The sequence below is a fragment of the Sapajus apella genome, unplaced genomic scaffold, assembly GCF_009761245.1.
Source record: "Sapajus apella isolate SASKATOON/1434 unplaced genomic scaffold, GSC_monkey_1.0 scaffold6, whole genome shotgun sequence".
Taxonomy (NCBI): Eukaryota; Metazoa; Chordata; class Mammalia; order Primates; family Cebidae; genus Sapajus; species Sapajus apella.
The window spans coordinates 22605836-22631658 of NW_022436946.1; the positions used below are offsets into that span (position 1 = coordinate 22605836).

The 25823-nt window shown below is 39.1% G+C and overlaps 2 pseudogenes; both read right to left on the minus strand.

The window, feature by feature from the left end:
- Nucleotides 1–9239: 9239 nt before the first annotated feature.
- Nucleotides 9240–10089, minus strand: LOC116549036 (annotated as a pseudogene).
- A 5628-nt stretch (nucleotides 10090–15717) lies between these two features.
- LOC116549328 lies at nucleotides 15718–16464 on the minus strand (annotated as a pseudogene).
- Between the last annotated feature and the right edge of the window lie 9359 nt (nucleotides 16465–25823).

The window sequence follows — 25823 nt, forward strand, 5'->3', positions numbered from 1 at the left end:
AATGAAACTCCATTTCCAAAAAAAAAAAGAACAACACTGGAAAGCAAGACCATGCTTCTAAATAAGGCCCCTAGTTTAAGAAACTAAGTACAGTAGATTTGTAGAAGTAGTGTACAGCTTTCCAGTCTCAGGATGAAATAAGGCCATTATCTTTTTAACAAATTAGTATCTGTCACTGTATTGATCTATTCTTTTATCACCTCATTGTTAAGTATACAAAGGAAGACCACCAATGATGGTAAAAATGTTTAACTATAGAAAAAGTGGAACAATAATTGACCTCTACAGATGACCTCATGAATTTTATATTCTCATATGTCCTAAATTGAACTCTATGCTATATCCTTGGGCTTTCTCAGAGATGTTTCTACTGTATGCACTATTTATTCACACTGTTTCCTAAGCTAGAAGTTTTAGACTTCCTTTCTCCAGAAACTCAAACTAGTTAAACAACTTCTAACAATGAGGCTATTAGGTCCTTCTCTTTATTCTGCCCACATTAACCCATGCATTATTACCCAAACATATTCTTTATACATGCCATTACTTGCAAGGAAGGATCTTTCTTCTTTATGTCTGACCAGATTCTTTCACCCTTCATCTCTGATATTCAGTTTCTCCAAAAAGGTAGCACCCTGTTCTATGCTCCATCAGTGGCTCTGTTATTCTTGTGGTATTGGAATTTATTTGCATGTATGTTTGACACACTAAACTGTGAAATCCTTCTGAACAGGGAGCGTACCTTCTATACGTCTTTCTATCTCATCAAACACATAAAATGTGCATCATATAAGGCAAATAAGAAATGTGAAATGAATAAAAGAGTGAAGAAAATGCAAACAAATGGATTAATAGCAATAGAATGAAATTATTAAAGCACTAACTTTTATGGGAGGACAGGTAAGAATTTTAAAGAGATAGGAGATGTCCAGGCGTGTTAGCTCACACCTGTAACTCCAGCACTTTGGGAGACCGAGGCGGGCAGATCACGAGGTCAGGAAATGGAGACCATCCTGGCTAACATGGTGAAACCCCATCTCTACTAGAAATGCAAAAAATTAGCTGGTGTGCTAGCACACACCCATAGTCCCAGCTACTCAGGAGGCTGAGGCAGGAGGAGTGCTTGAACCCAGGAGGCGGTGGTTGCAGTGAGCCAAGATTGTGTAACTGCACTCCAGCCTGGGTGACCGGAGAAAGAGTCCATCTCAAAAAAAAAAAAAAAGGAGGTAAGAATTTTTACCCATTTGAAATCTATAGAATATCTATATACATAGACATATTATCACTTTTTAAATAGAAATACACTAGGTCCAAAGAAGAGTTCTTAAATTTAGAAACAACTCAGATCACTGGCAGAAAGAAGACCTGGGTGTCTTGCTTTACCAGGTGAAATCAGCCAGTCAGGTCCTGCAGAAAAGATCTTCCTCCCAAAGAGGACATGCCTCTTGTGCAGCAACTCAGCTGGCTTCTGGCCTGGGACAATCCTTTGTTTTTATGCACTGTTGTAGCACAGACTACCTTTCTCTACCTTTCAGCACTCCTTGCCTATACCCTGAATCATGTACCTAAAAATTCTGTTCTTGTTCTGTATAAAACTCTGCAACTCTCATTTTCCCAGGTTTAGACTCTCTGAGGTTGATACTGCCTGATTGCCTGATTTGGAAAAATAAATCTCACCTTGGTTATTGGGAGAATCTGTATCTCTACCGACTCCTAGCCTGGCCTGTTTCTTCCTATCTTTTTTTTTTTTTTTTTTTTTGAGACAGAGTCTCGCTTTTCACTCAGGCTGGATTACAGTGGCTCAATCTCGCCTCACTGCAACCTCTGTCTCCTGGGTCCCAGCTCAAGCAATTCTCTTGCCTCAGCCTCCCAAGTAGCTGGGATTATAAGCGCAAGCCACCATGCCCAGCTAATTTTTGTATTTTAGTAAAGACAGGGTTTCACCATATTGGCCAGGCTGGTCTTGAACTCCTGACCTCATGATCCACCCTCCTCAGCCTCCCAAAGTGCTGGGATTACAGGTGTGAGCCATGGCTCCCAGCCTGTTTCCTCCTATCTAAACTAAGGGAGAATAACTCTGATGACCCAGAAGTTTCCTTCTAGCTCTAAAATTTTGTGATTCTAATGCTAACAATGATAAAGATAAATGACAGATGATCTGTCAGCTAAAATCACTAGTCTATACAATAAATAAAAGTTTCTGAGGTTAACAGTGACAAAATAAGTCAAAGTGACTTTGTGAGAGAAGTCACATGGTCCTAGTGAGCCATCGAGCTTACTTAAGTGGGCAGCCATCTCAATGTGTCAGGCTTCACTGCAGAAGACTGGGTCCTTCAAATGTCCTTGAGTCTAAGTGGCAGGCAGAGCTGAAATATCCTAAATAGCTCCTGAGTCTCCTACTCTCAGTTCTTGCAGATATAAAAATAGAAGAACATTGTGTATTAGTCTTTTATAAACCATAAACTGGAAATACCAAAACATGAGTCTCCTCTAGAGAGAAGGGGTAGGAGTTTGTCTTCCGCCTCTTGTGAGGGAGGCAGCAAGGTAACTGATACACTCGTTATTTATAGCAAGGCCATGATACCATGCTGGTAATCTGAACTGTAGGGAGGTTTTAAAAATTTCTGAATAAGTGCTGAACCATATTTAAATGATCCCAATAATTCAAATGAGAAAAACTTTATGTGATAAATTAAGGGAAAAATACCTATTGCCTTGATATTATGCAGGCAAGACAGCTATATATTTGATGGAATATTACACATCCACACAGACAACTCTTGACATGACACAGGTGCAGCCTCGGGCTTTGTCACAGTGTAATCACGAATGAGAAATTATAAGCTTTGGGAGGCAGAAAGGTGAATGGGTTGTCTGTGGATTAGGCTGCATTGCCCTTAATCTATTGCTGTGAAGTTTCCACCTCACCTGCAGGCATGCAGTCGCTCCAATGTAGTACACACTTGTCCTACCAATTATTCTGTACGTGAGGGGCTTTGTGACATTATATTCTTAGTCATGGAAATAGCTGCAACATTGCAAAAATTTGTAATACTCTCTACCCACACTATACTTAGTGACTTTGTTCCTTATTCAGTCCCAGTAAAGTGTCCAGAAATTTCTTGGCCCTATAAAGTGTGTGTTCTCATTCAAAGACAATTTCTGGCTTGTCTCTGTCCTCATTTCAAGAAAGGTATTTTGAGTTTATTTATTTTATTAGTTCTGGAGGAGAATAAGATATAAAAATCTGATATGTTGAAACTCTAGAGGAAGTTTTATTAGTACAGAATTTTCAATAATGGAAATATTACATAAGTTAGGAATAGCTTCTGTTATATATATTTTTTATTAGCTTCACTCTTTAGCGTCCTTTAAAAAGTGATATTTTCTACAAAAATTAGCTGGGCATGATGGTGCGTGCCTGTAGTCCCAGCTACTTGGGAGGCTGAGGCAGAAGAATTGCTTGAACCCAGGAGGCAGAGGTTGCGGTGGGCCGAGATCGTGCCATTGCATTCCAGTCTGGGCAACAACAGTGAAAATCGGTCTCAAAAAAAAAAAAAAAAAAAAAGAAAAAGTGATATTTTCAAACTTTCCTCCCCTTTTAAATAATGCATGCCACTGATGACTTCAGAATGCAGCTCATAAATATGAACCCAGAAAACCTGAGACAGGGCCGGATGTGGTGGCTCACGCCTGTAATCCAAGCACTTTGGAGGCCAAGGCAGGAGGATCACCTGAGGTCGGGAGTTCGAGACCAGCCTGACCAACATGATGAAACCCCGTCTTTAGAAATAAATAAATAAATAATAAAAAGAGAAAATCTGAGACAGGTCTCAGTTAATTTAGAAAGTTTATTTTGCCAAGGTTGAGGACTCGCCCGTGACACAGTCTCAGGAAGTCCTGACAGCATGGGTCCAAGGTGGTCAGGGCACAGCTTGGTTGTATACATTTTAGGGAGACATGAGACATCAATCAATATATGTAAGAAGTACAAATTGGTTTGGTCTGGAAAGATGGCACAACTTGAAGCAAAGGAGGAAGACTCAAAGAGGGGAGAGAGCTTCCAGGTCACAGATAGGTGATACACAAACATTCTTACATTCTTTTGAGTTTCTGATTAGCCTTTCCAAAGGAGGCAATCAGATATGCATCTATCTCAGTGAACAGAGGGGTAGCTTTGAATAGAATGGCAGGCAGGTTTGTCTAAGCAATTTCCAGCCTGAGTTTTCCTTAGTGATTTTGGGGACCCGAGATATTTTCCTTCCACAATACATTTTAGGACATGAGACATCAATCAATTTATGTAAGATGTACATTGCTTTGGTCTGGAAAGGCAGGACAACTTGAAGTGGGAGGGTGTGGGTTGTGGCATGTTTCAGGTGATAGGTAGATAAAAGACAAAAGATTGCATTCTTTTGGAGACTTTGATCAGCCTTACATTGAATACACAATGTACATGTGGGGAGGGGGTGGTAGAGGAATAGGTACTTATGCCTTAGTCTGACTCAGGGAATCTAGATTTTTACATAAACAATAGGGCAGAGGAAGCAATCAGATATGCATATGTCTCAGGTGAGCAGAGGGATGAATTTGAGTTCTGTCTGTCCTTTGCCCCCACCTCTGAAGATTAGCTATCAATTTACATTGCCAGGGAAATATTCAACAGAACTGTTTTAGGGTAAAGATCTTGTGATCCACAAAGAATCCCCTTGTTAGCAGATGAGGGAGGTATGTCGTTTTGTTTTGTTTTTAATTTTTGTAGGTATCATACTTACGAATAAAATGGTAGGCAAGGGTTCTCAGCTAGACTTTTCCCTTTGGCTTAGTGATTTGGGGTCTCCAATATGTATTTTCCTTCCACACCTTGCATCAAAATATTTAATCAAATAGTCTATAGCCCTTGCCTTCACTTTATTGCTATCCTTTGAGACCTTAATCTTTTGTACTGTTCTTTTCCCCCTTAATTAAAGCGACTTTCTAAAAAGTAACAAATTTCAGCAGTCCACTGCTGGGATGGCAGAAGAAGGCCTACTGCCCAGTCAAATAAGCACAATTAAAACATATATTTTTATAAAACCATAGCCATTTGACATATATGGAAATAGGCATACATGCACACAATAAATATTTATTCAAGAAAATTTAGGCAATGCATGGTGGCTCACACCTGTAATACCAGGGCTTTGGGAGGACAAAACAGGATCACTTGTGGTGAGTTCAAGACCACCCTGGGCAAAACAGCCAGACCTCATCTCTACATTTAAAAAAAAAAATTTAGCCAGATGTAGTGGCGTATACCTATAGTCTCAGCTACTTGGGAGGCTGACGTGGGAAAATCGCTTGAGCCAAGGAGTTTGGGGCTACATTGAGCCATATTCATTGGCACTGCACTTCAGCCTGGATGAGAGTGGAACCCTTTTTCTTAAAAAAAAAAAAAAAAAAAAAAAAAGAAAAAAAGAAGAAAGGAAGAAGGGAAAGAAAAGAAAAAGAAAGAAAACTTAAAATCAAAACCAGAAAACCTTACATAATTAAAATTTGATTAAATTAAAAAGCTAGGCTGGTCTCAGTGGCTCACACTTGTAACCCTAGCACTTTGGGAGGCTGAGGTGGGCAGATCATGAGGCTGGGAGTTCAAGACCAGCCTGGCCAATATGGTGAAACCCCCACCTCTACTGAAGCAGGAAAGGTTGCAAAACAAACCTCTCTAACACTGAACTGGGAAGGGAGTGGTGATTTATTTGTCCAGAACCTGTGGCGGCATAGATGCCTAACAGCTGAGCTCCCCAACAAAGAATATCCTTGTCCTTTCAAAGGCTTACAACTCTAGAAATTACATGTGCAAGGGTCCTGGGCTTACAACTCTAGTAATTACATGTGAAAGTGTCTTGCTCCATGAAGTAGATGTGGGATACGTGACTTAGGTGGGGGTTTCATTGCGTTTAAGTGAAAACAATGCCTTCTGGAAAGATTCCTCCATGCCATATCCGTGATCTATAGATAAGATTGTGGTTAGCAGTAGGGGTCTTATCCTTAACCTGGCTGGCAGCTCCAACTGGTCCCTCCTCTGACTGACTTCTAACTTCTCCTTTTGAGATGCAATGTAGAAGGTTGAAGAGGATTAAGGGTCTCCATCCTCACTACTAAAAATACAAAAAAACTTAGCCAAGTGTGATGGTATGTGCCTGTAATCTAAGCTACTCAGGAGGCTGAGGCAGAGGAATTGCTTGAACCTGGGAGGCGGAGGTTGCAGGGAGCAGAGATTGTGACACTGCCCTCCAGCCTGGGAGACAGAGCTAGACTGTCTCAAAAAAAAAAAAAAAAAAAAAAAAAAGCTGCATATAGTGGTGTGCACCTGTAATCCTAGCTACTTGGAAGGCTGAGGCAAGAGGATGACACTGCAATCCAGCCTGGACAACAGAGTGAGATCCTGTCTCAAAAAAAAAACAAACAAAAAGGACACGAGAAAATCTACTAAAACTCAGTAAGAACACTGAGAATCTGGGAATCTGGATCATTTGAATGACAACCTGCTCCCTCTTTTCCTTCTTCCAACTCAGCATGAGAGAAATTTCACTCCAGACAAGCAGCTAAGGACAGGGTTCCTTCTTGCCATAGCTGTCAGGGAAGGGGTAGATTTCCAGCATTTTTCTTTTCTTTTCCTTTTTTTTTTTTTTTTTTTTTTTTTTGAGATGGAGTCTCACTCTGCTGCCTAGGCTAGAGTGCAGTGTTGGTTGCAATCTCAGCTCAATCTAACCTCTGGCCCCCAGGTTAAAGCCATTCTCCTGCCTCAGACTCCTGAGTAGCTGGGATTACAGGCACCTGCCACCACACCTGTATTTTGCATTTCTAGTAGAGATGGGCTTTCAAAATCTTGGTCAGGCTGAGTTTTGAACTCCTGACCTCTTGATCCACCTGCCTTGGCCTCCCAAAGTGCTAGGATTATAGGCATGAGCCACCACACCTGGCCAATTTCCAACATTTTTCAAATACTCCAGCTGTGTTTCACAGAGGCAAAATTTATCCGCCGTATGAGGTCAGAGGCTCCCTTCTTCCATCCAGCCCCTGCTTAGTGCAGAATCTCTATCATAGGTGTGGTTGGCTGAGAAGACCTGAACCCTAATGCTTTCATCACAGCTCATTAGTAGGGTGGAGCTTCCACTTTTGTGAGGAAAGCCAGGCAACCAGATGGTGCTGCCTCCATCCCGAACTCTCTTTTTAAAGGAAGGGTGTCATTCATAGCAAAGTCGTTACCTTAAGCCCCATGGCTCAGAGATTTTTCTGTCAGGAAAATAAGTAGGCCTTCAGAACAGTTTCACATTTCTCCACAAAGGGAACTAGTTTTATCTGAACCAAGTGTAAGAAAGTTCAAGCCTAAGGGTGTTCTTTAAACCGAGGTGTTGAAAGATGGTGAATGCAGCAATTTAAAAAGTTGGCCAACAAGTTTGCTAAAGAGAACAAATGATGGAAGCGATACAGAAAGGACCTCTAAAATGAGGCCAATAGTTAACTGTGTCAAAATATGGAACAATTTATGCCCAAAGGCACCTTAACTATAAAAAGGCAATCAGCCACCAATTAAAGAAGGCTAACATCTGGGTGTGATGAAGGAAAGAGAGAGTCAAAGAGAGCACTGCTAAAGCTGCTCTCATCTCAGGTGAATGTTCCTATGCCCAAGGTTGTACCCTCTGAGCAACATCAAAGGCTTCCCGCTTATGTAGAACCATCAGAAGCTACACAATAAAACAGGCAAATAATAACAAGCACCGTGGAATGTAGGACAGTTATATCCACAATTGCTGCAATATATTATTTAAATGTCTAGTTTTCAGAAAGGAAAAGAGACATGGAAAGCAACAAAAATGTGTGACCCACACACAGACACAAACACACACACACACACACACACACACACAGGGGGAAAAAAAGGGAAAAAAATCAAGCAGGCAATAGAAACTTCCTTTGAGGGGGTCCAGACTTTGACCATAGCAGACAAAAACTTTAAACCCCGTCTCTACTAGAAGTACAAAATTAGCTGGGTGTAGTGGCACATGCTTGTAATCCCAGCTACTCAGGTGGCTGAGGCAGGAGAATCACTTGAACCCTTCGTGAGGCAGAGATTGCAGTGAGCCAAGATCAAGCCATGGCACTCTAGCCTGGGAAACAAGAGCAAAACTGTCTTGAAAAAAAAAAAAAAAGGACCAAATAGAAATTCTGAAGTTGAAAGTAGTGTAATCAAAATTTAAAAATCACTATAAGGTTCAACCACAGATTTGAACTGGCAGAAGAAGAAATAAGCAAACATGAAGCATGAAGACAGGCTAACAGAGAATAATATTCAAAAAGCAGAAAGAACAAAAGAAGAAAAAGGCCGGGCACGGTGGCTCAAGCCTGTAATCCCAGCACTTTGGGAGGCCGAGGCGGGTGGATCACGAGGTCAAGAGATCGAGACCATCCTGGTCAACATGATGAAACCCCGTCTCTACTAAAAACTACAAAAAATTAGCTGGGCATGGTGGCACATGCCTGTAATCCCAGCTACTCAGGAGGCTGAGGCAGGAGAATTGCCTGAACCCAGGAGGCGGAGGTTGCGGTGAGCCGAGATGGCGCCATTGCACTCCAGCCTGGGTAACGTGAGTGAAACTCCGTCTCAAAAAAAAAAAGAATAAAGAAAAATACAAAGAGTCTCTGAGGAATGTGTGACACTAATCAACTCACCAACATTCATATAATGGGATTACTAGAAGAAGAGTAGAGAAATTCAGAAGGAAAAAAACTATTCAAAGAAATAATAACCAAAGTTTCCCAAATCTGAGGAAAAACGATGTATATATCCAAGAGATTTAACAAGCTCCGAGTAGGAAAAACACGGAGCACTATGCAGAGAAACATAATAGTCAAAGTGTTGAAAGCTAAAGAAAATAAGAACATTTTGGCCGGGTGCCTTGGCTCAAGCCTGTAATCCTAGCACTTTGGGAGGCCGAGGCGGGTGGATCACGAGGTCAAGAGATCGAGACCATCCTGGTCAACATGGTGAAACCCTGTCTCTACTAAAAATACAAAAAATTACCTGGGCATGGTGGTGCGTGCCTGTAATCCCAGCTACTCAGGAGGCTGAGGCAGGAGAATTGCCTGAACCCAGGAGGCGGAGGTTGTGGTGAGCTGAGATCACACCATTGCACTCCAGCCTGGGTAACATGAGTGAAACTCTGTCTCAAAAAAAAAAAAAGAAAGAAAATAAGAACATTTTAAAAGCAGCACAATGAAGCTGAAACAAGGACAATCCCAGACAAACAAAAACTGACAGAATTAATTGTTAGTGATCCCATCTTATATGAAATACTAATGTAATTGCCCAAGGGATTCTTCCTGCCTCCTGCACAAAGAAAGACCATGGCATTGCAATCAAGAAAGAGGTTCATTAGACATGAGGCCAGCCACACCACATGGAAGATGACACTATGCAGGGGTGAAATAATTCTCCTTTAAATCTTCTAAATTAGGGAATTTTCTTTATGAATTGAGAGAACTGTTTCTTGTAAGCATCTCCATCTTCTTCCATTAAGTGGTGCATGTTATCTGCAACATTCTGGCCCATGATGTGCTTCCGGTGTGCTTCTGCTTTAAGTTCCTTGCTTTCAGAATCATAACCAGGAAATAATATGGTACTATAAGGAATAGACAAGACTCCATCCACAGCTCCCTTCAGGGTGCCAAAAACTTTATTGCCAGTGGTAGTTCTGGCAAGGCCCACATCGAAATAGCAGGTAAAGGCACCTGGCTGACTATCAATGCTTTCCACATTGTATTCATCACCAGTCACCTCCACTTGGCCTTCTAGATCTTGTCCATGCCAAGCCTATTGAGAAGGCTTCAGGGCAGCAGGCCAATGCAGTATGCTGCAGCATAATTTGTCAGGCCAATGTTCACACCATATTTTGGCAGTTTGTATGTGCATATGTGGCACAGACTATCATATCCCCCTCTATATGGCCATAAGCAATCTTACAAATGACATCTCTGTTTGTTACACAACTATCATCCTGCATTTGGGTGTGTTGTATTTATTTTTATCTTGTATCACCAAGCATTTGCAAGCATAGTAATCAGTTGTTGTTTTTTTTTAAAGACAGTGTTTCACCATGTTGGCCAGGCTGGTCTTGAACTCCTGACCTCAGGTGATCCGCCCGCCTTGGCCTCTCAAAGTGCTGAGATTACAGGTGTGGCCCACCATGCCTGGCCTAGTAATCAGTTTTACCCTCTCATCGTCTTCTAAATTTCACTTAGTATCTCTTAAAATAGCCCTTTTTCTTTTTTTTTTTTTAGACGGAGTTTTTGCTGTTGTTGCCCAGGCTGGAGTGCAATGGTGCGATCTCGGCTCACCGCAACCTCCTCCTCCTGGGTTCAAGCAATTCTCCGGCCTCAGCCTCCCGAGTAGCAGGGACTACAGGCATACACCATCATGCCCAGCTAATTTTTGTATTTTTTTAGTAGAGATGGGGTTTCACCTTGTTGACCAGGATGGTCTCGATCTCTTGACCTCGTGATCCACCCGCCTCGGCCTCCCAAAGTGCTGGGATTACAGGCTTGAGCCACCGCGCCCGGCCCAAAATAGCCCTTTTTCTTAACAATTTTAACAAACCCTATCCTGCGGAAGAAACCTCTTCTTCCCTTTTAAACATAAGTTCCAATTTCGAATCATCTCTTTGTTAGTGCATATAGCCGAATGCTTTCAGAATCAGCCAGGCCACCTCTTGAATGCTTTGGTGCTTAGAAATTTCTTCTGCCAGATACTCTAACTAATCTCTCTCAATTTCAAAGTTCCACAGATCTCTAGGGCAGGGGCAAAATGCTGCCTGTATGTTTGCTAAAGCATAGCATAAGTGACCTTTGCGCCATTTCCCAAAAAGTTCCTCGTCTCCATCTAAAACTGTCAGAGGCTTTTGAGCAAAGTGACTCCATTTTGAGTGAGGGCGAGGAAAATGAGGTTGAGACTTGCTGGCTGGATCTCCAGAAAATTACTCATTCTTAGCCTCTAGATATTTATGGTTAAGGGAACAAATTTATGACATTTACTGAAACAGAACCAGACTTGAGAGTGTCCAGATATCCTGATATCTGGAGAACTAAGGCATTCCTAATTTTGCTTTAAAGATAATAATATTGATTCTTGCAAAATATAGTAATAAGGAAAATTAATTCTTTATCACAAACCCTTGTGGCAAAGCACATCTCTCCAAGAGCTAATTTTATCTTGTATATATATACAAGCATTGTACCTACGGTGGAAGTGTTCCTCCTCTTACTTTCAGGAATATCCTACTCTGTCTATGGAGTAGCTGTCCTTTCACCAATTTACTTTCTTAATAAAGGTGTTTTTGGCCAGGTGCAGTGGCTCACACCTGTAATCCCAGTACTTTGGGAGGCCTAGGCAGGCGGATCACGAGGTCAGGAGTTTGAAACCAGCCTGGCCAACATAGTGAAATCCTGTCTCTATTAAAAATACAAAAAATTAGCCAGGCATGGCGGCGTGCGCCTATAATCCCAGCTACTCAGGAGGCTGAGGTGGAGAATTGAGTGAACTAGGGAGGTGGAAGTTGCCGTGAGCTGAGATTATGCCATTGCACTCTCACCCAGGTGACAGTGAAAGACTGTCTGAAAAAAAATAAAATTTTTTTTTTAAAAAAGTGTTTTTACCTTGCTCTGTGGACTAACCCTGAATTCTTGCTTGCGCAAGATCCAAGAACCCTCTCTTGGGGTCTGGATCAGGACCCCTTTCCAGTAACAAAACCACGTCAGCCTGGACTTTATTGTCTATATCACTGTCAGCATTTCGTCAAAACCATTTAACAAGTCTCAAAGAAGTTTCAAACTTTGCTGCATCTTTCTGGCTTCTTCTGAGCCCTCCAAACTATTCCAACCTCTGCCTGTTACCAAGTTCTAAAGTCACTTCAACATGGTACCCATTCTCTGTATTAGTCCATTTTCACACTGCTATAAAGATATTACCTGAGACTGGGTAATTTATAAAGAAAAAGAGGTTTAATTGACTCACAGTTCTGTATGGCTTTGGAGGCCTCAGGAAACTTATGATCACTGAGAAAGGTGAAGGGGAAGCAGGCACCTTCTTCACAACGTGGCAGGAGAGACCTGGCCAGTGCAGAAGAAACTGTCACTTTTTAAATCATCAGATCTTGTGAGAACTCGTCATGATCACAAGAACAGCATGGGAGAAACCACCTCCATGATCCAATCACCTCCAATCAGGTCCCTCTCTTGACATGTGGTGATTACAATTCAAGATGAAATTTTAGTGGGAACATGTAGCCAAACGCTTATCATATCCTAACCTTATTTATTTCCTTTCTTCTGCTTGTTTTAGATTTAGTTTACTGTTGTTTTCAGTGTCTTAAAATTGGAGGTCTTATTATTGATTGAAGATTTTTTCTTTTCTTTTATAGATATTTACAGCTATAAATTCCCCCTTTAAGCATTGTTTTAGCCTTATCCCATAATTTTTTTGCCCTGGGTTTTTGTTTTCATTCATTTCATTGCTTGGCTTTTTTCTCCCCGGCTTCTTAAGCTATAGTTGTCAAAAATTATATATATTTATGGTGTACAATGTGATGTTTTAATATATGTATACATTATGAAATTATTAAATCAAAGTAATCAACTTATTTAGCACCTCATATATTTATTTTTTTTGTGGTGACAACATTTAAAATCTACTCTCTTAGCAATTTTCAAGTATGCAATACATTATTAACTATGGTCACCCTGCTGTACAATAGATCTCCAGAACTTATTCATCCTAATTGAAACATTGCATCTTTAGACGAATATCTTTACATTTTCTTCCACCTCACCCCTACCCCAACCCCTGGCAACTACTATTTTACACTCTGCTTCTATAAGTTGAACTTTTTTGGATTCTACATGTAAGCGATATTATACACTATTTTCTCCGCCAGGATTATTTCACTGAGCATAAAGTTGCCAAGTTCCTTCATGTTGTTGAAAATAATAGGATTTTCTTATCACTTAAGCCTAAAGAGTATTCTATTGCACATATATATCACATTTTCTTTAGCCATTCATCCCTCAATGGACACTTAGGTTGATTCCATATCTTAGTTATTGTGAATGATGCTACAATGCACATGAAGGTGCACATATCTCTTTGACATAATGATTTTATTTCCTTTGCATAAAGAAAATAAATTTTATTTCCTTTTGTATGTATACTACAGGCTTTTAAAACTCAGAAGATGCTGGCTCAGATGATCATTCTATTTTTATTTTTTTCATGAACTTCCATATATTGTTTTTCATATGGCTGTTCTAATTTATATTCCCAACAACAGTGTATAAGGGTTTCCTTTTCTCCACATGTTTGCCAATACTTGTTATTTTTTGTGTTTTTGATGATAGCCATTCTAACAGGTATGGGATGATAGTTTCTTGTGGTTTTGATTTTCATTTCACTGATAAATAGCAAATGTTGAGCATTTTTCCATATACATGTTGGCCATTTGTATGTTTTCTTTAGAGAAATGTCTTTTCAAGATCTTAGCTTATTTTACAATCAGGTTACTGCTTTCTTGCTATTATTTGATTTCCTTATATACTAGAATTTTTTGGGGGGGAAGGGATTTCAGTTTCTCACCCTTATCATCAAACGATGCCTCCTATCATCAGTATTTATTGAGCATTTACAGTGTACTAGGCACAGTAGAACATACAGAAAACATTGTCCCTGCTCTTAAGGAGCTTACTTTCTAAAAAGGTGTAGAAAAGAAACTTACATTCCAAAGAGGTGCAGAAAAAAAATACCTTTTTTAAAATGGCATTTTTATTTGGTGTTTTCTACAAAGTACTGAAGAAATGTTTTGTAAAATGAGCGTTGGGTATAACTTAGCCCGATCATTATTTAGAGAATAGAGGAAGAGAAAGAGGAAGAATTTGAAAGGCAGACAATGACAGACCATTCAGGATAGGTAGAGTTTTAAAGGGAAATAAACACAATATCATAAACTAAGGAGAGATTTGCTGCAGTAAATAGGATGAGGGAAATAGTTTGTGGGATGCAAGCAAAGGAAGCAGGGTATCTTAGACATTTGTGTGGATCCAGAAAGATCATGTGGCCTTTTTCCAAGTACATGGCCACCAAGTAGGAATGATTGGTGACAAGGCAGAAGGCTAAAAAAGGTAGGTAATCTTGTGCCAACTGACAGAAAGAATAAAGGATCAAAATCAAAGGTAGCCTATAAGAATATCAAGAAATTATTAAAAACCAAAGTGATTTGGAAGCATAAAACTTACAGTTAATGCTACCCAATGTCATGATGAGCCAAGAACATGGTGGCTTCCTAAGTTAGAAAATGCCATATGCCAGAATTTAAATGGAACATATTACTTTTTTCCCAATCAATCTTCTCCTCTCCCAGAAAAAGTAGGAACTCATTTTTTTCAGGGTGGGGAGGAGGAGATGGGATCGTAGAACATGGTTGGAAACAGTAGTTATATTAGTAGTATTTTTGTTATGTTAAACTTTATGTTTAAACTTGGTGAAAGCCCATTAGCTGCCAAGAGGGATAAGGAATAAATTTCAAAAAATGTACAATTTCCTTTAGAGAAGTTTCAGAACAAAGACTAAGTTACATGAAAAGATGTAGAGAAAGTAGTTGAAAAGTCCATTCATAGAAATTTTATTCCACTTATGTGAACTTAATACATATGCTCTTAATGATTATGCTTGGATTATTTATGAAAATTTCATAAGCCATTAAACAAAGCTAGCTATCATCTCGAGTTATTTCTCTGTTAACTATTTTTACAGCACATGCATGTTAGGCAAGTACCAAAAAAAAAAAAATTACAAAAGCAAAAAAAAATTTTTTAAGTAAAATACATGGTTTTTTTGTTTGTTTTATTTCTGTACTTGATATACACGAAGTAAGGACTATCAGGTGATTTATTTTTACTATATCTTTACTTTTACATATGTTCTTAGCTTGTCTAAAACATTTAAATACAAATAAAATGATTGTAGCAAAAATAATGAAAGCTAAAAGCATGTAACTTTACAAACAATGGAATGTAAACTGTTTCTGCCCTTATCCGGAGTAAAATGGATCACAACTTTGTCTAAAAGAACACTTCTGCAGGTGTAGTCAAAGGTGTGCACATTGAGATTGAATATTCCACAACTATACATGGTTTAACACATGGTATCCATGGGATATCTGTTTCTACCACAGTCTTGTAAGTGCTCCAAACCTGAAAGTACCTTACATATCCTACTACACCTCTGACTGTAACCAATGATTCCTTTTATTCCCCACCAGACAAATCAATATGTAGGCGGTTTTCTTTGCTCAGACATGGAAACAGTTTTAACACTGGCCTTTGTGAAGCTACAATGTACCAAAAGCACTGTGCCAAACATTTATAACTTATATAAAAATTCCACATCCCCATATTGGCCACTTCAAGATGAAAACAGATAACTCCCTAGATGTTAACTGGCTCTACTCCCCCTAATATTAAACATAACAACCACATGGAAAATATAGAAATTCAAATAGAAGTAACTTAAACCTGTCATAAATTGTAAACAAACAACTATTTGTGGTACAGCATGGATAACAAATGGTCTACTGTGTAAATTTTAGAATGAGGCAGAAAAAAGTTGGAAGGCAGTTAATTTTCCCCCCTTCTCCTGCTTCAGCTTAGTCTCCTTGGATATCCAATGTCCACAATGTCAAGTTGTCTCTCAGTAATTGCATTATTAATGTGCTGTCTTTGTATGACTCTTCACTTAATCTATCAAGTTCAGTAATGGCTTCATCAAAAGTTGTTTTTGCAAGAGAGCAGGCTTTCTCTGGGGAGTTCAGAATCTCATACTAGAACACAGAGAGGTTAAGGACCAGACCCAGTCTAATAGGATGTGTTGGTTGCATTTCCTCTTTGCTGATTTCAAAAGCTTCTTGGTATGCTTGTTGTGACTGATCCACACACCATTTCTTGTCATCACTAGCAGCAACCTCAGCCATATAATGGTAGTAATTTCCTTTCATTTTCAGATAGAAGACTTTGCTCTCTGCTTGTGAAGCATTGGGGATCAAGAACTTTTCCAAGAGACAGGACATCATTGCAGGTATCTCTTAGCTCCGTCTCAGCTTTCTCTGTGTTCTTGAACCATCTGCTGTTTTTTTTTTCTCAGCACCTTCCATCTTTTGTTCAATACTTGAGACAACCCTCCAAGATGAACTACAGGCTCCTACATTTTTATAAGCAACTGGAGAAGGTTTCTCTCCTCATTGGATAATTCAGCTGCTTGCTCAGTTACAGACTTAATGCAGGCTGCCGTGTCATCGTAACACTCAGCCTGTTCGGCCAGTTTGGGCTTCTGTACCAAGTCATTTTTATCCATGACTGGATGTTGTTTCCAGAGTGGTGTGGTGGCTGTGGATGGATGGGGGCTCAGCAGTTTTTGGGTGGTGGTAGCGGCAGCAGTGACGAGGTTCGATATACTAGAATATTAAGCCCTTATGAGATGTATGATTTGCAAACTATTGTCTCCCATTCCACAACTGTTCTATTCACTCTAGTGAGCCTTTATTGTTCAGATAGATGCTTTTCATTTTGATGCAGTCTCACCTGTCTACTTTTGCTTTTGTTGCCTGTTTTGGGGTCATATTTTTTAAAAAACCACAGCCCACACCCATATCAAGAACACTTTTTCTATTTTTCCCATAGTTTTATAGTTTTGTGTCTTACTTTTAAGTATTTCATCCATTTTAAGTTGATTTTTGGATACGGTATGAGAAAAGGGTCCAATTTTATTTTCTGTACGTGGTTATCTAGTTGTCCCAACACCATTTATTAAAGAGTGCTCCTTCCCCAGTGTGTCTTTTTCGTATCTTTATCAAAGACCAATTGACTGTAAATGTGTAGATTTATTTCTGGGCTCTCAATTCTGTTCTATTGGTTTACATGAGCATTATTATATCAGCATCATGCTGTTTTGATTATGTTAGCTTTGTAATACATTCTGAAATAAAGTAGTGTGCTGCCTCTTGCTTTATTTCTTTTTGCTTATGATTGTTTCAGCTATTTGAGGTTTTGTGTTTTTTCCATACAAATTTTAGAATTGCTTTTTCTATTTCTGTGAAAAAATGCCATTGGAACTTTGATATGAATTGTATTGAATCTCCAGATTACCCTGGGTAGTATGAATATTTTAACAATAGCAATAGATCGCCAATCCATGAAAATGAAATATGTTTCCATTATTTGTGTCTTGTTCAACATCCTCCATCAATGTTTTATAGTTTTCAGTGTATAGATCTTTAATCTCCTTGGTTAAACTTATTCCTAAGTATTTTATTCTTTCTGATGCTATTGCAAATGGGATGTGTTGTTAATTTCTTTTTGCTGCTAGCTCATCGTTAGTGTATAAAAATGCAGCTGATTTTTGCATGTTAATTTTTATCCTGTAACTTGATTGAATTTGTGTGCTAGTTCTAACAGTTATTTCATGGAGTTATTAGGGTTTTCTATATATAAGATTATGTTATCTGCAAAGGGACAATTTTACATCTTCCCTTCCAATCTGCTTGTCTTCCTCCCCGCCCAATTGCTGTGGCTAAGACTTCCTGTATTATATTGAATAGAAAGGGCAAGAGTAGGCATCCTTATCTTGTTCCTGATCTTAGAAGAAAAATGATCAGTTTTTCACTATTTAATATGACATATTAGCTGTGAACTTGTCACATATGGTCTTTATTATGTTGAGATACACTCCTTCTGCTATGGTTGAATATTTTTTCCTTCCAAAACTCATGATGAAATTTAATCCTCACTGTGGAAGTACTAAGAGGTAGGGCAAAGACCTCATGAGTAGACTAATCCATTTATAAATTAATGGATCAATGGATTATCATGGGAGTAGGATTGGTGGCTTCATAAGAAAAGGAAGAGAGACCTGAGCTAGCATCTTCAGCACCTTATCATGTGATGTCCTGTGTTGGTTAATGACTCTACAGAGTTACTATCAGCAAGAAGACACTAACCAGATACAATCCCCTGACCTTGGACTTCTCAGCCTCCGTAACTGTGAGAAATAAATTTCTTTTCTTCATAAATTATGCAGTTTCAGTTTCTGCTACAAGCATGAGAAAACAAATCAAGACACCTTCCATACCTAATTTGTTGAGACAATATCAGGAACATTGGCTTATACTTTTCTTCCTTCCCTGGCTTTTGTATCAATGTAATCCTCATAAAATGAGTTTGGAAGTCTTGTCTTCTCGTTAATTTTTTTAAAGAATAAGAGAAATTACCATTAATTCTTCTTTAAATGTTTGGTAGAATTAACAAGTGAAGCCATCTTGTCCTGGGTTTTTCTTTGTTGGTAGCTTTTTGATTATAAATTCAATCTCTCATTCATTATTGTTCTGTCCAAATGTTCTCTTTCTTCATGATTTAATCTTGGTAGATTTGTATATTTCTAAGAATTTATCTATTTCTTCCAGGTTACCCAATATATTGTTGCATAATTGTTTATAGTAGTCTCTTAGGATTCTTTATATTTCTGTATCAGTTATGCTTTTTTTTTCACATAATTTTGAGTCTTCTCTCATTTTTTCTTACTTTAGCTAAAGGTTTGTCAATTTTTGCTTATCTTTTCAAAAAACCAATTGTTTCTTTGACTTTTCTATTGTGTTTATTATCTCCATTTCCTTTATTTCTGCTTTGATCTTTATTGTTTCCTTTCTCCTGTAACTTTAGGCTTAGCCTCTTCTTTTTCTAGTTCCATGTGGTATCAAGACAGGTTGTTCAAGATCTTCCTTTTTTCTTTTTTTTAAATTATACTTAAGTTCTGGCATACATGTGCAGAATGTTAAGTTGGTTACATAGGTATACATGTGCCATGGTGGTTTTGCTGCACCCATGAACCCATCATCTACATTAGGTAATTCTCCTAATGCTATCCCTCCCCTACCCCCGCAACCCCATAACAGGCCCTGGTGTGTGGTGTTCCCTTCCTTGTGTCCATGTGTTCTCATTGTTCAACACCCACTTAAGAGTAAGAACATGTGGTGTTTGGTTTTCTGTTCCTGTGTTAGTCTGCTGAGAATGATGGTTTCCAGCTTCATCTACGTTTCTGCAAAGGACATGAACTCATCCATTTTTATAGCTGCATAGTATTCCGTGGTGTATATGTGCCACGTTTTCTTTATCCAGTCGATCATTGATGGGCATTTGGGTTGGTTCCAAGTCTTTGCTATTGTGAACAGTGCAGCAATAAATATATGTTCACATGTGTCTTTACAACAGAATGATTTATAATCCTTTGGGTATATACCCAGTAATGGAATTGCTGGGTCAAATGGTATTTCTAGTTCTAGATCCTTGAGGAATTGCCACACTGTCTTCCACAATGGTTGAACTAATTTACATTCTCACCAACAGTGTAAAAGCATTCCTGCTGGGCGCAGTGGCTCACGCCTGTAATCCCAGCACTTTGGGAGGCCGAGGCAGGTGGATCACGAGGTCAAGAGATCGAGACCATCCTGGTCAACATGGTGAAACCCCGTCTCTACTAAAAATACAAAACATTAGCTGGGCATGGTGGTGCGTGCCTATAATCCCAGCTACTCAGGAGGCTGAGGCAGGAGAATTGCCTGAACCCAGGAGGTGGAGGTTGCGGTGAGCCGAGATCGCGCCATTGCACGCCAGCCTGGGTAACATGAGTGAAACTCTGTCTCAAAAAAAAAAAAAAAAAAAAAAAAAAAGCATTCCTGTTTCTCCACATCCTCTCCAGCATCTGTTGTTTCCTGACTTTTTAATTTTTTAATGATTGCCATTCTAACTGGCATGAGATGATATCTCATTGTGGTTTTGATTTGCATTTCTCTAATGACCAGTGATGATAAGCTTCTTTTCATGTTTGTTGGCTGCATAAATATCTTCTTTTGAGAAGTGTCTATTAATAGCCTTCACCCACTTTTTGATGGAATTGTTTTTTCTTGTATATTTGTTTAAGTTCCTTGTAGATTCTGGACATTAGCCCTTTGTCAGATGGATAGATTGAAAAAATTTTCTCCCATTCTGTAGGTTGCCTATTCACTCTGATGATAGTTTCTTTTGCTGTACAGAAGTTCTTTAGTTTGATTAGATTCTATTTGTCAATTTTGGCTTCTGTTGCCATTGCTTTTGGTGTTTTAGTCATGAAGTCTTTGCCCATGCCTGTGACCTAAATAGTATTGCCTAGGTTTCCTTCTAGGGTTTTTATGGTTTTAGGTCTTACGTTTAAGTCTTTAATCCATCTGGAGTTAATTTTTGTATAAGGTGTAAGGAAGGGGCCCAGTTTCAGTTTTCTGCATATAACTAGCCAGTTTTCCCAACACCATTTATTACATAGGGAAACCTTTTCCCATTGCTTGTTTTTGTCAGGTTTGTCAAAGATCAGATGGTTGTAGATGTGTGGCATGATTTCTGAGGCCTCTATTCTGTTGCATTGGTCTATATATCTGCTTTGGTTACTGTAGCCTTCTTGTATAGTTTGAAGTCGTGTAGCATATTGCCTCCAGCTTTGCTCTTTTTGCTTAGAATTGTCTTGGCTATAAGTGGCTCTTTTTTGGTTCCACATGCAATTTAAAGTAGTTTATTCTAATTCTGTGAAGAAAGTCAATGGTAGCCTGATAAGGATAGCATTGAATCTATAAATTAGGCAGTATGGCCATTTTCACAATATTGATTCTTCCTATCCAGGAGCATGGAATGTTTTATAATAAAACATTATTTCATTGGGCAGTGGTTTGTAGTTCTCCTTGAAGAGGTCCTTCACATCCCTTTTAAGTTGTATTCCTAGGTATTTTATTTTTCTTTGGGGTTATCATGAGACTTACATAAAAGATCATAATTATACGTCTATTTTAAGCTGTAACAGTTTAACTTTTACCACTTACAAAAGTCAATACTTTAATTTCTCCTACATTTTATGCTATTGGTGTCACAATTTGCAACTTTTATATATTGTGTTTCCATGAACAAATTATAATTACAATTACTTTTCTTTTTACACTAGAGTTAAAAGTGATTTGTGCATCACCATTACAGAATTAGAGTATTCTGAATTAAACTATATTCTTACGTTTACAGCAAGTTTTATACTTCCCTGTGTTTTCGTGTTGTTTGTTAGGGCCCTTTCAACTTGAAGAACTCCTTTTAACATTTCATGGAAAGCAGATCTAGGGGTAAGAACTCCTTTTTTATGTCTGGGAAACTTCTTATTTGTCCTTAATTTCTGAAGGACAGCCTTGCCAGGTATAGTATTCTTGATTGGCAGCTTTTTTCTTTTAGCACCTTGCAGGCCATTCTCTCTTGGCCTGCAAGGTCTCTGCCGAGAAATCTGCTAACAGCCTTATAGAAGTTGCTTTTCTCTTGGAGCTTTTGCATTTCTTTTTCTTTGACTTTTGAAAATTTAATTGCAATCTGCCTTGGTGAAAACCTCTTTGTATTTAATGTATTTAGAATTTCTTGGCTTTCATGGATCTGGATGTTTAGTTCCCTTTTCAGATTTGGAAAGTTTTCTGTCATTATGTTTGTTTGCCCCTTTCTCTTTTTCTGTCCCTTCTGGAGCTTCCATAGTGCATTAATTAGCTCACTTGATGGTGACCCTTAAGTCTCATAGATTTTCTTTACTCTTTTTTCTTTTCTTTTTTCCCTCTGCCTGGGTAATTTTGAATGGCCTATTTTTTGCTCGATTTTGTTGTTGGAGCTCTGTGGAATTCTTTAGTTCAATAGTTGTGTTTTTTAGCTTCAGAATTTTCCTAGTTCTTTTTATGTTTCTATCTCTTTGTCATATTTCTAATTTTGTGTACTGTTCTCCTAATATTATTTAGCTGCCTATTTGAGTTATCTTATAGGTCACTGAGCTTTTCTAAGAATTATTCAAATTCTTTTTCAGGATGTTCATAGATTTTCAATTCTTTAGGGTTTTTTACTGGTGTTTGGTCCTTTGGTGGTATCGTTTCCCTGATTATTCATCTTCTTTGCATTAGTGAAATACAGGCACTCATTCCTGTCTTTATAGGCTGCTTTCAGCGGGAATGTTGCTCACAGTCACCCTATTAAGCCTCTGGGTAGATCATCTGTGGGCTTTATGGGTGAGCTTGCCGCTGGAGTCATCAGGTAGACAGGGCTGGTGACCAGATAGATAGGTGGGTGTGCTAGGCATCTAGGTCAATAGGGTTTGGCTTGGAGCCTGTGTTCATAGGACAGGGGGCAGCCTAGTACTGGGATGGGTCTGGTGCCTGGGTCCATGGGGACAAAAGTGAAGCATTAGTCTAGCAGTCTGGTTTGCTTCTGGGGAAGACCTGAAGCCTGATTCTTTAGAGGCCATCCTGGAGGCTGGGTTTGTGGGTGCTAGACTGTAGGTTAGGCCCACATGAGTAGTTCTGGTGCCAGGGTCTACTGGGGTAGGCCTGGACCCTGGGTCTGTTGGAGCAGGCCTGGAACCTAGGTTCACTGAAACCTGGGGCTGCAGGGACAGGCCTAGCATTGAGTGGATCTGAGGCCTGTATCGACTGGTGTCAACCTGGTTTCTGGGGCTGGAGAGGCCAACCTGGTGCTGGAGACTGGTACCTGAAACTATGGGGACCAACATGGGGAATGGAGTGGGTCTAGATTATGGGGCCATGGAGGTTAGACTAGCACTGGGGTGATCTTGGAGTCTCAGTGCATGGGTATCAGCCTAGAGCCTGGGGCCATGGGAGTCAGCCTGGTACCAGATTTCACTATGGCAGTCCTGGTGCTGGAGTCTGCAGCAAAGCTGACCACTTACCTGACTATCCTTCCCCCACACAGACTGTATCTGTCAGCTCTGTGCTACCTGGGATTGGGAAAGAGGTGACTCTTTCCTACTATCTTCAATGTGTCTTTTAAAATTTTTTTTAGGACAGAGTCTCTCTCTGTCATGCAGGCTGGCGTGCAGTGGCGCAATCTCAGCTCACTGCAATCTCTGCCTCCTGGTTTCAAGCGATTCTCCTGCCTCAAGCTCCCAAGTAGCTGGGACTACAGGAACATGCCACCATGCCCAGCTAGTGTTTTTGTATTTTTAGTAGAGATGGGATTTCACTATGTTAGCCTTGATGGTCTCGATCTCCTGACCTCATGATCCACTTGCCTTGGACTCCCAAAGTGCTGGGATTACAGATGTGAGCCACCATGACTGGCTGTGACTTTTCTTAATTCTCTTCTACACCTAGGTGCTATAATTTCACACCTAAATTCCTCAGCTCATGTGAAGGTATTTTCATACATGGATAGTGGTTCAAATTGATGTTTCTGTGAGGGGACAAGTACTGGAAAGTCCTATTCTGCCATTTTTCTGACATCACCCTTCTTCCATTCTAGATAGCCTTTTTGAAATTAATACTATCATTTCAACATTTTACCATGTTATTAAATGTTCTCATTCATTTTGAGAAATCTGAAAACCAAGTATGTTTAACTAACCTAACAAACACTACATTCCCCCAAGTTACTACTGATAACTATTAACAGCATGAGATATTCATTCTAATATTTTTTCCATGGTATATGTAAGAAAAATTAAATACATTCTCAAAAAGAAATAGAGGAAAGAATTGAGGAGGAAAAAAGAAAGGATGGGAAGGAGGAAAAATAAGGCTAACAAGGCATTTGAATTCAATAAGCTTACATTAATAAAAATTATCATGAAAGAATACAATGATATACATTGTGGTATATAACATTTTCATGTTTCTTTCCCGTACCTATAACTATAACCCATTCAGTCTAAAGCATGTGTTGTTTCAGGGGAAAGATAGCTTTGACTGGGTTACAAATGTTTTCATAAAACTTATACCAGAGAAAAGTGAAGAAAATCACAGTATCTGAGTCTGGTTTATCTCCTTCCCATCTCCACCTTTTTACAGTATAAAGGTATTTTGTGCTTCAGAGAGAAAACCCCTAAACAGATTATTGTATTGAGTGTAGGCCAAAAACAACAGATTGAAAATAGAATACATGACACTCAAAGCTGAACTATAAAAAAAAAAAAAAAAAAAAAAAAAAGTGAAATCACATCACAAGGTAGTGCCCAAACATTCCACTGTGTAAATAAGTGTCAACACACTTTGCTCAGAATGAGGAACAAATGAGATGTAAAAATTACTACTATGGCCGGGCGCGGTGGCTCAAGCCTGTAATCCCAGCACTTTGGGAGCCCGAGGCGGGCGGATCACTAGGTCAAGAGATTGAGATCATCCTGGCTAACATGGTGAAACCCCGTCTCTACTAAAAATACAAAATTTAGCTGGCTGTGGTGGCGTGTGCCTGTAGTCCCAGCTACTTGGGAGGCTGAGGCAGGAGAATTGCTTGAACCCGGGAGGCGGAGGTTGCAGTGAGCCAAGATTGTGCCACTGCACTCCAGCCTGGCGCCTGGCGATAGAGTGAGACTCTGTCTCAAAAAAAAAAAAAAAAAAAAAAACTATTACTAATCATTATTTCTCAACTTTGACTTAATGACCATTTGTTGAAAATTAAACATATGGAACTGAGGGCAAGAATTTGCATGTTTACCTAATGTGACTTGTATTTGTCAATATTTGAGAACGTCAATGTTGGTTAAGAAGAGGCCTAGGAATTCATAAACATAACAAAAGTAATTGGCTTTACCTTAACCTAAAATACCAACTCCCAACATTATGACAAAGTTGCTTTACTTGTTGTCATAGCACTTAATACCACCCAACATTATAGATTTTTGTTTCATTTTTGACACATAAGAATTTTACATATTTATGGGGTGTGGTGTTATATTTTAATATTATTTAGCGAATCCAGCACCTCATATATTTACCGTTTCTTTGTGGTGAGAACAATTAAAAACTTTTCTAGCCATTTTGAAATATACAATATTGTTAACTATAGTCATCCTACTGTGCAATAGACCACCAGAATTTATTCTTACTAACTGTAACTCTGTACCCACTGAGTATCTTCCCAGCCTATGGTAACCACCATACTATTCCCCACTTCTATGAGATCAACTTCTTTGGATTTTACACATGCATGAGATCATGTGATATTTGCCTTTCTGCACCTGGGTTATTTCTCTTAATGTTCTCCAGGTTGTCATCTATGTTGTCACAAATGATAGGATTTCATCGCTTTTAATGGCTGAATAGTATATCATGTGTATATACAGCATTTTTTTATCTGTTCATCCACTGATGGACATTAGGTTGATTCCATATCCTGATTCTTGTGAATAGTGCTGCAATAAATGTGGGAGTGCAGGTATCTCTGCAACATACTGAGTTTGCTTCCTTCAGATATATACCCAGGTGTGTGATTATGGGATCATATGTCAGTACTGTTTTAAATTATTTGACGAACCTCTATACTGTTTTCTATAATGGCTAATTTACATTCTTACCAACAGTGTACGAGTGTTTCTCTCCACAGCTGTGTGAGCATGTTATTTTTTGTCTTTTTGATAATAGCCATTCTAACAGGTATGAGGTGATATCTCATTGTGGTTTTGACTTGCATTTCCTCTATGATTAGTGAGTTTTATTTTTAATTTTTAATTTTTAAAAAATGTATGTATTTATTTTTGACAGAGTCTTGCTCTGTCACTCTGGCTGGAGTGCGGTGGTGAGATCACAACTTACTGCAGCCTAGAGCTCCTAGACTTAAGTGATCTTCCCACCTCAGGCTCCTGAGTAGCTGGGACTAAGGTGCATGTTGCAATGCCCAGCCAATTTCTGTAATTTTTTGTA